Consider the following 15915-nt stretch of genomic DNA (forward strand, 5'->3'; position numbering starts at 1 on the left):
AAACGCATTGAGATGCTTGTAGACACAGGGGCAGACTGCACAGTGATTCCAGTACAAGACTGGCTAGCACATTGGCCTTTGCAAAATGTTGCAGGTCATCTTCGAGGTGTAAGAGGTCTGCAATTGGCAAGACAATCCAAAAGCATTATTCAGTTTGAGGGACCAAACGGACAACTGGCAAATATCCGTCCATTTGTGTTGGATTATTTGGAACCTTTGTTAGGGAGAGATTTAATGGCCCAGTGGGGGTGTCACAATTGATATTCCAGACTCTCCACAGCATATTTGTGCAGCAGTCATTGAACAACAGCGCCCCACCCAAAAACTGAAGTGGAAAACAGACAAACCAGTTGATGTAAAACAGTGGCCGCTCAGTAAACAAAAAAATAAAGGTGCTTGAGGAACTAGTAGAAGAGCAACTAAAAAAGGGCCACATTGTGTAGACCATGTGCCCATGGAACTCTCCAGTGTTTGTCATCCAAAAAGCTGACAAAAAGAGATGGCTCCTCTGCGACCTCCGACAAATTAATAATGTAATTGAAGATATGGGTTCTCCACAGCCTGGTATGCTATCCCCAACAATGCTTCCCCAAGACTGGAAATTAGCTGTTATTGATATTAAAGATTGTTTTTTCCAAATCCCCTTGCACCCTGACGATGCACTGCGTTTTGCATTCTCCATCCCTTCCATTAATATGGAATCACCTATGAAAAGGTACCATTGGACCATTCTTCCTCAGGGATTAAAGGTATCTCCAGCTATCTGCCAGTGGTATGTCTCTTCCCTGCTTTCCCCAGTGCGTGCAGCTGCAGAGAAGGCCATCATCTATCATTATATGGATGATATCCTTGTGTGTGCCCCCAATGATGATTTACTCACACATGCGCTTGACCTAATGATCGATGCATTGATTGTTGCAGGGTTCGAGCTCCAGGAAAAGAAAATTCAAAAGATGCCACCTTGGAAGTATTTGGGCTTAGAAATTGGAAATAGGACCATTGTTCCTCAAAAACTAGAAATCAATCCAAGGATCAAGACCCTTGCGGATGTCCACAAGTTGTGTGGGTCCTTGAATTGGGTAAGACTATGGCTCGGTCTGACTAACGAAGACCTTGCCCCTCTTTTCAATTTATTGAAAGGGGGAGAGGACCCAGGTGCTCCTAGGTCTATTACCCCAGAGGCACGGAAAGCTCTAGAAAAGGTTCAGATTGCAATGTCCACAAGACAGGCCAACCGATGCCGGCCTGACCTGCCATTCAAATTTATCATCCTAGGTAAGTTGCCACACCCCCATGGAATTATTTTCCAGTGGGAGGGAAAACAAACACCTAAGGCAAAGGACACACCAAAAAAGGACCGGGACCAGAGGGACCCTCTCTTGATCATAGAATGGGTTTTTCTCAGTCACAAAAGGTCCAAGAGACTGACAAAGCCTCAGGAGCTGGTAGCAGAACTGATCCAGAAAGCAACGACCCGGATCAGGGAGTTAGCAGGATGTGATTTTAAGTGCATTCACATTCCAGTTGAGTTAAAATCAGGTCAAAATACTATGAAAATACTGGAACAATTGTTTCAAGAAAATGAAGTGTTGCAGTTTGCTCTTGATTCCTACTCAGGACAAATTTCGGTAGCACGGCCCGCTCACAAATTGTTCGAACAAGATGTTCAATTTACCTTAAAATTGAGAAGTGCTCTAAGTAGGAGACCTTTAAAAAGGGCTCTAACTGTCTTCACAGATGCATCCGGGAGGTCCCACAAGTCCGTTATGACTTGGAAGGATCCTCAAACCCAGCAGTGAGAGACAGACATTGCTGAGGTGGAAGGTTCACCTCAGGTTGCTGAATTGGCTGCGGTTGTTAGGGCCTTTGAAAGGTTCTCAGAACCATTTAATCTGATTACAGACTCTGCATATGTGGCAGGAGTAGTATCCAGGGCAGATCAAGCAATACTGCAAGATGTGTCTAACATTGCACTTTTCGAATTGCTCTCAAAACTGGTAAAGTTAGTCACTCACCGAGAGCAACCTTTTTATGTGATGCGTGTCAGGTCACACACTGACTTGCCAGGGTTTATCGCTGAAGGCAACAGAAGGGCAGATGCTCTTGCTGCACCTGCAGTGATGGCCACTCTCCCAAATGTTTTTGAACAGGCAAAAATCAGCCACCAGCTTTTCCACCAAAATGCACCTGGCCTGGTTCGTCAGTTTAACATCACTCGAGAACAGGCCAAAGTGATTGTGGCCACATGCCCAAATTGCCAACAACATGCACTCCCTACAGTGAGTACGGGAGCAAACCCAAGGGGACTGAACAGTTGTGAACTGTGGCAAACAGATGTAACACACATACAGTCTTTTGGACGGCAGAAATATGTTCATGTTAGTGTAGACACCTTTTCTGGAGCGGTCTATGCTTCTGCCCACACAGGAGAATCATCTATTGATGCTATTAAGCACCTCTTACAGGCTTTTTCTTTCATGGGCATCCCCAAGGAGCTGAAAACTGATAATGGGCCTGCTTACAAATCCAAGGAATTCGGGAGCTTCCTGCAGCAATGAGGAGTAGAGCACAAAACTGGCATCCCCTACTGCCCTACAGGTCAAGCCATTGTAGAAAGAACTCACTGTGATATTAAAAGGGTTCTGGACCAGCAACAACAGGTTCTGAAAGTAGAACCTCCCCACATCCGGTTATCCAGGGGGCTATTCACAATAAATTTTCTGAATTGTTCTTTTGACAGCCTGAACCCACCCATCCTACGCCACTTTGGGGGGAGCAGTCATAGGCTGATGAAAGGAAAACCTCTGGTTTTAGTAAAGGACCCTGAGACTTGGAAAATGGTGGGACCTTACAAATTGGTTACTTGGGGACGTGGATACGCCTGTGTGTCCACCCCCTCTGGTTTAAGGTGGGTTCCTTCCAAATGGGTAAAGCCCTATGTTCCCAAGGTCTCAGAGAAATCTACAGAAGCACCCCAGGTTGCTCATGCTGCCTGGAGAAGAAAACACCGCACGCGTTCTCTGGAGGAAATTCCATTTAAGCCTCCTATCTGGAATAGTTTGTAATATATGTTTGTTTCAAGTTTTTGTACCAGTTTAGATCCCACTGTTCGTGTGTAGCCTCGAGACGCCATGAGACCGAGCCTGCTTCTCGTCCTACTTGTGATCATCCCACCTGTGATCTCCTGCATAGTCCCTCAGCCCAAACCACATATGGACTACCTTCACAAAGGCTCTCGGACATCAACAGAGAAACTGACAACTGGCTGAATGGACTGTTCAAAGGCTGGGGACTCTCGGGCTGGTTGGGATCTATTCTGAAAACTGTGTTTTAGTGCTGTTTATTTTTCTATAGTTTTGTAGTTGTTAGCATTGTTTTTGGACTAATCAAATGCATGGTTCTCAAGTTAATTTCAAGCTCATCTCCCCCTCCTGAGGTCTACCATTTGGAAGCCCTCAGTGCTCCAATGGATGACCTAGAAGCCTCAGTGGAAAACACTGACCCTCGTGTAGAGGAAAAACTGATTTACCAACCATGGTTTGGCAATCATTCTGCACCACAAACACAGCCCTCTTCTTTTTAAACAAAACTAGGGGGAGATGTTGCAGTGTGTTGTAAACTTCCTTCCCCAGGTGTGCCTATACTTCTCTCCCTTCCCCCTTGCTCCCATGCTGAGTGAGTCCTGTCAATCAGGCTTAACATTCCAGCAAGGTGTCGTGTGGTTGGTCAAGTTCAAAGGATGCCCCTCAGGCCTGGGGGTCATTGGCCTGTCTGGGTGTCATCCCCCCCTGAGACCCTGCCCCTCTCACCTGGTTGGGTGGCTCACCTGTTCCCTCCCCTTCCCCTGTCCCTGAGCTTAAAAAGGTGATCAGACCATGCGGCCGAGATTCTGTTGGAGCAGTTGCTCATGTTCAGACCTCTGTAACCATGGAATAAACCTCTGGACATTAAACCCTCCAGCAGAATCCATTTCCTTTTTCTCTTCCCCATTGCCTGAAGCTCTCCTCCTGAGGTAAACAGGGTTCCTAACAAGCCTGGACTTGTTCAGTGCCCAGCTGCAATCTCCAGCAAGCCAAGGTATCTCTGGGGTGATACACCGCAGTTGCTGCCTTTGGCCTAGTAGCGAGGGTCAGACTGGCCCAGGCACAATCTAACTGGTAATATTGGGATTCCTATTCCAATAGCTTATACTTGGCAGAAAGAATCCAGCATTAGATACTCTTTTCTGGGAACACAAGCCTTCTATTGTTTGGCCAGAGCATGAATCTGTTTCCTATTTTGTCTCTTATGCTGGCTTCCAATCCAATCCAATAAGGTCTCTTATGCCCTTCCAATTTATTGGGAGGGCAAAGCCATAAAGGACAAACATAATTATGCCTTTAGGACTCTCTTTGCAGAGATTACCTGTGGAGAGTCTCCAGTGGGTGAATAATTCTGGGATTAGATGGAGAATGGAGAATGACTTTGGGGAACTGGAGCTGGCTGTTTTAAGAGCTGATGAATTCTAATAGTAATTTGTTTTCTTTTAAAAGAGCTTTGGAAGAGTCCTCTGAAACATGAACTGTGTTGCACCATATGCATGTTTTCAAACTGGGTTCTAACTAATAAGATTCTGTGATGCAGAAATAAACATTTCTACGCTACAATCTCATTCAACAATGAGATTGAGAGCTGCCATTCTGTAATTCTTGACTAAAAATGAGAGCTAGTTATATTGGGCAGGTTGTATTTCAGGTTATTTCTAAACATAATGAATATGGTAGCAAGTGTTGTATCTTCTTCACACAAGAGCAGACAGGGTTTTTTGTAGTGGTTTACCAGCAAGGTATGCAAGACATGCATGCAGACACAGAGGTCTACAATATAGAAATGTCTTTCTCACCAATTTATCTATTTTTGTGACCACAGATTAGATTTTGTTTTGTGTTTGGCAGTTTCAGACTCTAGGGTTTTCTGTATCTGAAAGCTGCTCCTCACAAAGTTATTTTCAATAAAATACAAATTGCTTTATCTTACATGTGTGTGGCTGGTCTTGGCATGTCTTTTGTATCCTATATTCCATTACTCATAAAATAACAGATGTTTGACAGTTCTCAGTAGCTTTTGTTAATTTATATATGAAAATTTTCAGTCTTTCAACTGAAGATGTTACCTGGGCAGTGGAATTCTGTGGAGCAATTGTTGGCTGCTGATGTACCTTGGTCCACAGGAGTGACTTTTGTACTTTATGCGCCCCAAGTTTTCTCAACCTGGGTCCACAGTTTAGGTGCAACTTTTGAACTCCACATGCCCGACTATTCCTTCACACTGGTGTTCTCTGAAGCCTTTTCAGGTTGCCCTTACATTCATTCTCCCATTTTTTCCCACCAGCTTAAAGATGGCCAGTTTAATTCTCACTTTTTTTTCCTTTCTTTTTCTTTTTTTTTTCTATTTGAAGTCAACAAGCACATTAAACAACCTGAGACATGTAGGTGTTATTCGGGGATTAGGCTTTATTTGGTTTTATTAGGAGTTTCAAGAATCAGGCAAGTTTTAAAGAAACTGGAAGACAGAATCTTGAGAAATCAATCTGCAGAAAAACAACACAATATTAACAATGTAAGGGGAAATTTCAAGCGAGGGAGCTATTAGTAAAAACTTTCAAACCCATTTCCTGTAGGGGACATTCGAATACAAATGAGTGCATAGCAATTTACAGTGCCCCTGACAGCAAATAGCAGCAGCTATGACACCTGGAAGCTCTTCTGCTCTTCTGCTCTCTTTAATTGTTGTTACCCTGCTAACAAGATGTAAATACTCACCTAAGAGTAAAAATCAAATCCTCAGTTCCTCTGGATAACACATAATGTAACTGCACTTCTGTTGCACTTCAGGTGGCTGCATGGACGTTGTTGGAGGACATGAAGTGCATCCTCGTTTCTGGCCTTATATGGCAGCTTTCCAGGACAAGAATTTAGGTGTTATTTTGTGGAGGAACTCTTGTGGAAAAACAATGGGTTTTGACAACAGCACCTTGTGAGTAAGTATCTTTGTCATTGAAGTGAGGCATGGTATGCAAGCCTCCAAATGAAGAAAGGTGCATATGGATTTTTTTTAATAGGTTGTTAATAGCTGCATTTCTCTCCCTGGAATGATCCTAGAACTTGCCATTGTTTTTAGTTGCCATAAACTACTGATCTGCATTGCGGAGTTATCTTTGTTAGTGAGATCCTGCCAAAGTTACAGCATAAATAATGCGCTGTTAAAAGACCAAATTAATTCTTTATGCATGTGAAAAAGCAATGTCTTGGAGAAGGGAATATGTCCCAAAGATTTTAAACAAATCTTAGGTGTATGACTGGAATTAAGCCTCAAAATACGCTGAGAGATGAATTCGAATTAGGTGTGGACACTATTGCTCTCATTTTGAGTGGTCTAGGCTCACAAATCCAGAATGTCACTCATGACTGTGACAAGGAACCTTGTCCTCTTGTCAAGTTGAATGTGAGCGGAAGCTCCTCTTCCCCCGGTGGGATGCTCTGCTGTTGAGCAGCTGACTCAAGGTAAGGGAGACATCTACTGTTCACATTAGGAAGTAAAATGCCCTGTTTTTCTTCAAATGCTCCCGAATTGCATTTTAGTTCTGCAATTTTTCCTTCTTATATTGACTATCTAAAAGGAAAACAGTTACAATAAACCAGAGCAAACCTGACCTCCTTAAACACAGCCAGGGCAGGTTGGCCAGCCTTCTTCTGTGAGTTAGTCTGAAAGAGGACACAGTTTCTTCAGAGTGAATTTGACTTTCACAATTTTTCAGCTGAATCAGGTTTGATTGTAAGGGTAGAAATATTCATTCCTAGCATTCTCGGTTTAGCAAATTTACAAAACATAACCAAGTCTTCCTTTTTGGAATTTAGAGACTTTTTAATGGGATCTGGAGTCTCTTACTCTTCAGTCAATATGTCAGATATAGCCAGTCAGGTACATCTATAAAAATTCAGATTTGTAAGCTGTTCAGGGGAAAGGGCATTGTTTGTCTCTGATCCTATGGAGAATGTCCTCTGGTAACTGATTTGGGTCTCTTACAACACACTGTTTTGGTCTGACTTTAAGTCTTTGTTATTGGGGCAAGCTGAACCAGCCTGGTTTCCTTCTCCTGAGCTGTAAGACAGTGCTCACACAAAACCCACCAACACCTGTTCTATGCCTGGTGCAATTGCAGTGCATGTAAAACTTCTTAATTAATGGATCTCATGTGTTAATAATGTCTGAAATAATGTTTTTCTTGGGCAAAGTAGCATGAATTCAGCAGCATGAATCTCTATGGGGCCCGTGAACCACCTGTGGGGGTCACAGAGATGGAGTTTTGAGAGACATATCATGCTCTCTGAGGACATGTCATTTGTAGATAAAAAGAGACATTTTTGGACTGCAACACTGCCTTTGCAGATATTCTCACAAACAGACTTTCATGTATAAATGAATGAATTATGTCTTTCAGTGGCACATGCATCTTGAATGAAGAAAATTGTTCTTTTATAGTTTGTATTGATAAAGTCTTTGTTCTGGCTGGAATAAATTTTCCTACTTATAGTGAGATTATGTTCTGAATAAAGCACAGGAAACTGGCAGTCTGTGTTCTGCCATGTCAAATAATTGGGCTGGGCAAAATTAAGAAAGACAAATATTAATAAATACATTTCTGATGGTATTTACAGAGCTTGAAACATAGTGGAATTTATTGGTTGCTTAACTCTTAATGTTTATTAGCAGGAAGTGAATGTATAACTCTTTGAATTTTAATATTCTCCTTTTTTTTTTAGTATTCACTTCTGGGATATCTTGGGTTAGGCAACATACATCCTTATTCCTTAATGTGCTGAATCCTTACAATGACAAAAAGCTTACTAATATTAAAGATACTCACTTTATCAGAGCATTTACCTGTATGCATAATGCTCAGGATGAGCACTGAGTGTTGATGTGTGTTCTGACATGCTACTGATGCAAGCAAATTTCAGTCCTTTGTAGGATTAGGTCATAAATCCAAAGGAGACCTTTCAGAGATTAATGAAAGGCATCAGTAGCAGTTCCCCTTATAAAGATGGGAGGGTCTTTCATAATATTAATTCCAAATTCTGAAAATCTCTGGAGGTCAGTTATCACATGATTATTTCACTAAACTATATTTTCAGTAAAGAAACATCATTTTATAGAGGCAAAAAGAAGCTCATGTCAAAACATTGAAATTAATGATATTGCTGCTCTGTTTTAATCATGTTGTTGTGAAACAACATGATCAAATGTCTTTTGATTGTCCTCAGAAATGTTGTTCCGTTCCTGTAGTGACTTTCTCTTCCTATATTTTCTATAAGTTCCAGAATAGATTAATTGGAAGACAGCTGTTCTTGGAGCTCATTGGACATCCATTCCTGAAGAAGAACAGCAGATATTTGGGATTATGGAAACCTTTCCTCATTGTTAGTTTGACCACCCTCCCTTTGATAATGACATAATGCTCCTCAAGGTATTGTTTTAATTACTGCTGTATTTTTATGAAAGGAATTTTGCTGATGATCGTTTTGGCTACTCTTTGGTACTGAAGAGTACATTGTTTAGATAACAGTATCACAGAATAGTCTATTTTTGGTTGTATTAATCTAGATGAAGTTAGGCTCTGTGAGCAGAGATGATATTTCAAGCCCATTCTGTGCTCTAAAAAACCCTCTTTTTAATCCATTCACTGCAGCAACCCCTCCAAACCACAGAGCACGTTATCCAGTAATTTTTCAAAGACAATGCTGAAGGGACGTATGCAATACAGTCTGGCTCACATCTCTATCCCAGCATTAGGTCTTGTGCTGGACTAAGTTAGTAAAAATGGAGATGAAACTTACTGTTAATTTTCTGGTGTGTGCAGGTAAAGTGAAAGTGTGGATAATACAGGACATACAGACTCAGCTCTAGGAGCACAGACTGGTCACAAAGGGGAGTAGGCTCAGGACACTGCAGAATGAAGCATGGAAAATGTCCTTGCCAACATTATCTTCTGATGCCAAAGTGAGGCAGAGCTGTAAGAATTTGAAATTACAGGGAGGTTGGGACTAGATGCGCTTTAAGGTCCCTTCCAACTGTGACATTCTATTATTCTATTATTCTTGACCAGAACCTGGTATTTAGTGTTTAGCTGGCATCACTGATTTGACATAGCAATGACATGGGGAGGAAGGTAACCGTGTCCCTCTCTGTGCTAGCAGGAACACCCACAGGCATCTGTGGCTGATCATGGTTCATCTCTGAGGAGCTCCTTCCCCCAGATGTTAGTGAGCATTCCATTCCTGCTTCCTTGTCAGCATAGACCAGGCTTATCTCACTGGCTTCTCCTGTGGCCACTTGTCAGGAGCACCAGGGCATCTGTGAACACAAAACCAAAATAGATCACTAGGAAATAATATTTCTGGAGCTGAAAATCACAGCTCTGTTCCAGAATGATACAGGTATCTCAAAATCCTTTGAATTTGATACAGAAGCAAGGATAATACTAGCTTACCTCCCATCTCTACACTTCTGCAGCAATGGAGTATTCAATGGCTTGGAATAAGCTTTCCATCTTTGGAACTTTCCAACAGCACTGGCAACAATAACTACAAAGTTGTTTTTTTTTTTTTTAAATAAATTTTTGATTTGTTGGAATGCATTTTTTGAAACGTATAAAGCTAGAATTGTTTAGCTGAGAACCACACAGCACCCTGTGAAATGAATCATGGTGCAGTGATCATAAGACCGAAAATGTCTGTTCAGTACCTGTGAGCCCTTACCAAGCACACTGAGGATATATGTCAGGGTTTGGCTGTGTTTTCATTTACTGACCTCTGCTGAAGGATGGATCTGTCAGGCAAAGGCCAACAAAACACAGACAGTCTGAATCATTTAACCCCTTTAGAATGTCTCAGAGCAAAAATTGGCAGTCTGAATAGACTGAGACCTGATTTTTCCTCCATTATGTTGCTGCTTTTGTGTCTAACTGCTTATAGTTTTGTTTTCATCTTTGTTCATGAGCACATCGCACTGTGGTTTGAGACTTTTGTGTCAGTCAAGCACCAGAATCTGATTTCAACACCAAAGTTTAGTGGCAAGTTAGGTTTATGAACAGGACATAGATCCAATGTTTGTGAACAGGACATGGATCCAACAACCTAACTCCCATGTAGATTTTACATTTCCCACTGTATCCAATAGAAATCTGGGCTTGCACTCACTACTGCTACCATAGATGGGAAATTGCTGTACTGCTACTGTGGAAAGTTTTGTAAATTTTCAAAGGGACAATTAAGCTTAGGATCAGTTCCTAAGTAGTGAAAAGTGATTTTTAAGGGAGGTGTTGGTAAAATGAGACTAAATGATAATTGAAACTATGTGATGCTTCCCTTCCTTTCTGCATAAGAAATCTAGTTTTTCCTTGTTTTTCCTTCTTTTTTCCTTTTCCTTTTTAGCTGAATGATACTGCCAAGCTGAATAAATATGTGCAACTTTTCCTCTGCCTGACTTTTTTGAAGATGTTGAACCTAGCACACTCTGCCAGGTGGCTGGCTGGGGAGACAAATCACCAGGAAAGCCATTGAAACATCTCTGGAAGAAACTCTTAAAACTGCCAATAGAAAAATCTCTGACAAACATTATGCTGGTGACCCAAAAATAACCAACAACATGTAGTGTGTGCTACAGGGAAAAGTAAATTATATCTGCGTGATACTTGTGGGGTAAGAAGCAAAGTTACAAAGGGGGGACATATATTTAACAATGGTTCCCTTTTCACTGGGGACAAAGCAGTGTCAGACATCTTAGGAGGATGATCATGTTTTAAGTGATTTTAGCGACATTTATGAAAGACTTTATTGCTGTGAAAAAGACTTGTTAAAGCTTTGTGAGCTGGGATTATCTATTAACTTCAGGTATATTTCAATAGCTACAGTGCTCTCCTTAGGCACCACCTGTAGTTTTGGAAGAAAAAGCAGAGCTATTGGGGTCTCAATTATCTGATCCTTTCCAGAAGTCAACCTCTGAGTAGTACAGCATTAACTGCATACTCAAAAGAGCTGTTTGGATCTTGCTTTTTATGCTCTCTGTGCTGAATCCAGAAGAGACAACTGATAAAGGGGTGAAATTACAGGGAGGTTGGGACTAGATAAAGGGGTGAGAATCAATTTATACTAACAATAAAAAATACATTTTGAAATAGAATTATGATAGCACCCTGCTGCTCCAAAGCATTTTCATCGAAGGCTCCCTTAGGTTTGAAAAGCAACCTCTCTTTATTCCTCACCCAATTCCCACGAATGATGTAAGCCAACTGCTCCATTTCATAGGCTGGAAAAGGTTGGAGACAGCATTTCCAAGCATGCTTGTGCACTGCAGGTGGCACTGCATGCTGCTCTGGTGAGAAATGGACACACTGACAGCTGCTTCTGGTTTATCCTCCAGGGAGATTCAGGTGAGCCATTAATCTGTGCTGGTCAGTACTGGGGGATTGTTTCTTTTGGAGAAGCATGTGTAAAAATACTAGCACACCTGGAGTTTATAAGTGGCTGACTGAAGAATATATTGACTGGGTAAAAAGAATGAATTCCAGTTACACAGATTCATGAAACAAGAGCATTTTAATAAATATTGTGCTGTGCATTAGAGCTGGATGCTGCTGCTTTAGTGCACCGCCTTTGAAATGTACCTCCCAGCTTTACAGCTTTGCTGACACCACCACAGCTTTTTGTGAACAGTTCAAAGCATCCATATTTGTACAGATAATGCTTTTATTAAGCTTTAGCAGGAAACTGCCTCGTAGAAAACATAATTTGTATTGGATTTCACTCTACTTCTTACTAGGATGGGAAAGTAATCATTGCACCTGGGATAAAGCAACTTTTGTTAACGTGTACTTGCACAAAAATTCAGTTTCAGAATTACAGTGAATAAGAGGTCCGCAGAATAAGAAAAACTAGGACAAAAGCTTAAAAATGTTCAAATATTTATCTGTGATATTACTAAACCACAAATACTTCATTTTACCATTATTCAATGTCTATCTCAATTCAATTTCAAAGAGTTAAAATGTTAAACAGAGAGAAACAGTTTTCCAATTAGTCTTTATTATAAAGATACAAATATAGAGATAAAAAGAATGTCTGTGTTTTTTCCCTAGATTCTTTTTCCTTCCTTTAATTTTTTTTTTTTTAATTTTGTGCATGTGTTTTTCTTTTTTTGAGGGGGGGCGGGTGTTGGGTCTGTTGTTTTTTTGTTTGTTTGTTTGTGTTTTGTTTGCTTGATCAAATCAACTAAATCTTCTCCCAGCTTGGTTCATAATCGCATTCATTCGGTTAATAGTTCACTCAAAAAGTATAAATACTGACTGTAATAGATGTAATTGTAGTTCTTTAACACAGCTCCTAACATCTGTCAAAACAAACAGGACTCTGGCTATGGATTTCAACAGACTTCTAATAACAGAAGGACCTGGTGTGTTTCTGAAGAAATCTGTGGTTAGCTTGCTGTACTCCATCACCCTCCAAATATTTTCTCAGTATTTTTTAACTAACAGTTTTGAAGTGACCATCTGCAGAGTTTCTCTGCTTCTGTGCTTATTGCAGTAACACACACCAAGTACTGTAAAATTTGAGATGTTGCAGAGGCATGAATAAATAGCTCCAGAAAAACAATCTACTGGCCTTGATTATTGATCAGGAGCCATGCCACAGTTCTGAGCAGAGCAGAACAAGCTCATAGAGAATATATATGCAGAAAAGAAGCAACAGAACACCACAAAACTGGGTCAGTCATTGACCATAGTGCAATAAAACCTGTCACTGTGGTGTGGGGGGTCTTAGACCCAGTTCTTGCCCAAGGTTGTGGGAAGGAAGATCTTAGAAGATGTCAGTGGGATTTGGCTCAGTACTGGAATACAGAGAAAACTGTGAAAAACTGAGGGAAAAAAGCAAAAGATATATAAAAGTGGAAAGAATAATGTACCATTGTTCTGACTTTATTGCTGGGGGGTCTCAGAGGATGCTGCAACACAAATTAGTCCCTTTTAACTTTGTGAGGTAAATGACTGGAGACTTTTCACACCATGCAGCCCAATGGTGTGCTCAGCTTGGCGAAGGCAAGACTTTCACTCCCTCACTCATGTGAACAGTGGCTGATCTGTCACTGACTGAAAAAAGTGAGTGATAAAATCTGGAAACCATAACACAGCAGGTTCACTACAGTTCAGATGCTGTGCTTCCTGTGTGTGATCTCCTTCAATTGCTTCATTCACATCATCTTTTTTATGTTTATGGGTGATGGAGCACGTGGAAGGGTGTTACTGCTAGGCCTGACTGCTCCTGCCAAGCCCCTGTGGCTCCCCCCCAACCTTTACCAGAGCCCATCTCAGCCCCCAGGGCCAGCAGCCCCTCTCCCAGCATCAAGCAGCAGCCTTGACTCAATTTCTGTCCACCTTGAGGCTTTGCTTCGTCCCTGTGTAATAGGAGGGAAGCCTTTGCTAGCTTTGAAACACCAGTGTCTTGAGGGAGTGCCTGCTCTGTGTGTGAGGAGGGGCACTTTGGGCCAGGGAGAGTGGCAGGAGTCCTGCAAAGTGTCCCACAGTTCTGGACTTTGTTAGCACCTCTGCAAACACATGGTGGGAGGATAACTGTTTCTGTAGCCAGAGATGGGCAGAAGAAAGGTCCAGGGAAAGTTCCACGGGTGTCATTTACTGCTAAAAGCACTGCTGGGCTGATTCTCAGAACTGAAATCAAAGCAGGAAAGCCACAGAGAGTAGCTCCATGTATGTTACAGTTTTGCAATGACAGACACCAACAAAGCCTGAAAAAACTAAGCTGGAAACACATTCTTTACCAGATTCAGAAGAGCTAATTTTCAGCAGCTTGTGGCAGAGTTTACTAAACATAATAATACAGCATTTGAAATTCCACTTTTACTCAGTGACAGAAATTTAGTCTTGTCTCTTTGAACCCAACATGCCTTAGCACTAATCTCCAGGTGCCCGTGAGGTGCCCCCTTGGGCAGTACCTCCTAGCTCCTAAACATTGGCTTCTTCTATCAGACCAGCTCTCCTGTGCCATTTTTGTCCCCACTGGAAATTTATGAGTGGATTAAGGGATCCTGCCTCACGAATCCTTCTGCCCTTGGCCAGGCATATGCTCCTGTCTATGCTCACACTTTTCAGCTTTGTCTCTGCAGAGCTGAGTTCTCTGTCACACTTTGGCCTCTCTATCTGTTTTTACTGAGGTCTTCCAGGTAAGCAATATTTCTTAAGGATTATTTTCTGAGGTCTGCCTTGCTTGTTGCCTGTCACATAGTCATGCCTGGGCATAGAGAGCAGCCCCTAAGGCTGACCAGGCTGTGCAAAGAGCTGACAAGTGGCACTGACAGGTGATGTGTGGCACTGAGCAGAGCACACAGGGCTGACACACAGCCCTTGCCTCTATCTGTAGAGGGCACTGACAGCTCATACACATCACACTGGGGTGCAGAGGCCAGTCAGGTTTGGTCCCCAGGTTCACACTGCTCATGTGCTGGGCAGTAGGGCCTGGTGTTTACAGCTTTACTTTTGGCTGTACATGTAATGCACTGCCTGTTCAATTTTTTGTTACTTATTTTTTTAAACAAGGTTCTACTTCTCAGTACAGAGGGTGTAATTATCTATTGACAACAACTGTTGTTTCCTGAAAATGTGGTGGTGTGTTTGGAGCATGGACTGCCTCCACAGCTTCTAGTCAAAGCCTTTGTTTTATCTTCTGACCACAGAACTGTCTGCTATCTAGCAAGCTGTAAAAGTAACCTTCCTTTTGGGCAATGCAATCTGGCACCAGGAAGAAACATTTAGAAAATAGAACTAAAACATACAAGCCATCAGATTTTCAAGATAATTTTTTTGGAATACTTGCCAGAAGAATCAGTTCATCATAGTCAGACAAATCACAGCAAGTAATTTTCATATGTCTGCTATATCTTCTAATTACAGATTGCAAATTAAAGAATGTACCATAATCTTCTTATTGACCAGGCAGCTGGTTCAGACACATCTACCCTGGTATGCTTCTAGCTCCACAATCATCTGAAAGAGCTTCTTTTGGATTGACTTCTGCATTTCATAGTTAATGTCTAACAGATTACAAGTAGGTTTAATTTAATCACAATTCAATACAAGATGGCACAGGTTGTTTTCAAAGCAAGGAACCACAGAAAGATAAGCAAAAAAGCCTTTGTTAAAAAAGCCCTTATATAATAATACAATAGGAACTTATATACCTCAGCTACTTACAAAGGTATATATTAAATATATAAACAATAGAGTTTCAGAGACTTAATTCTTCTGAATTATTAATACATTTTTTTGGTAAAAAGCAAGAAAAGTTGCCCTATTAACACATTCTTACAGTGCCTTTATTTCAGCAAAAAAACAAGCCTCTCTGCAGCCATATAGAAAAATCAAGATAGGAATAATTAGAGCAGAAACAATATCAATAAACAAAAAAATTAAATATTACTTTACTCACTCTTAATAATTCCTGTTCTAAAAAGTATATAGGTATGAGTATTTTGTTACCTATTAATTAACAAGTCCAGAAAAGAGCCATGAAGATGATTAGAGGGAAGGAGCCCTTCTCCTGTACTCCAAGAAATACTGAGAGAATTGGGATTGTTCATCCAGGAGAAGACAAGGCTTTGGGGTCACCTTATTGCTGCCTTCCAGTACCTGAAGGGAGCCTGCAAGAAAGATGGGGAGGGACTTGCTACAAGAGCCTGTAGTGACAGGACAAGGGAGAATGGCCTCAAACTGAGAGAGCGTAGGTTTGCATGAGATCTTGGGAAGAAACTCTTTACTCAGAGGATAGTGACTGGATCTGGAACCAGTCGCCCAGAAGTTGTGGTTGCCCT

Source organism: Ammospiza caudacuta, chromosome Z, assembly GCF_027887145.1.
Source record: "Ammospiza caudacuta isolate bAmmCau1 chromosome Z, bAmmCau1.pri, whole genome shotgun sequence".
In the NCBI taxonomy this organism is placed as follows: domain Eukaryota; kingdom Metazoa; phylum Chordata; class Aves; order Passeriformes; family Passerellidae; genus Ammospiza; species Ammospiza caudacuta.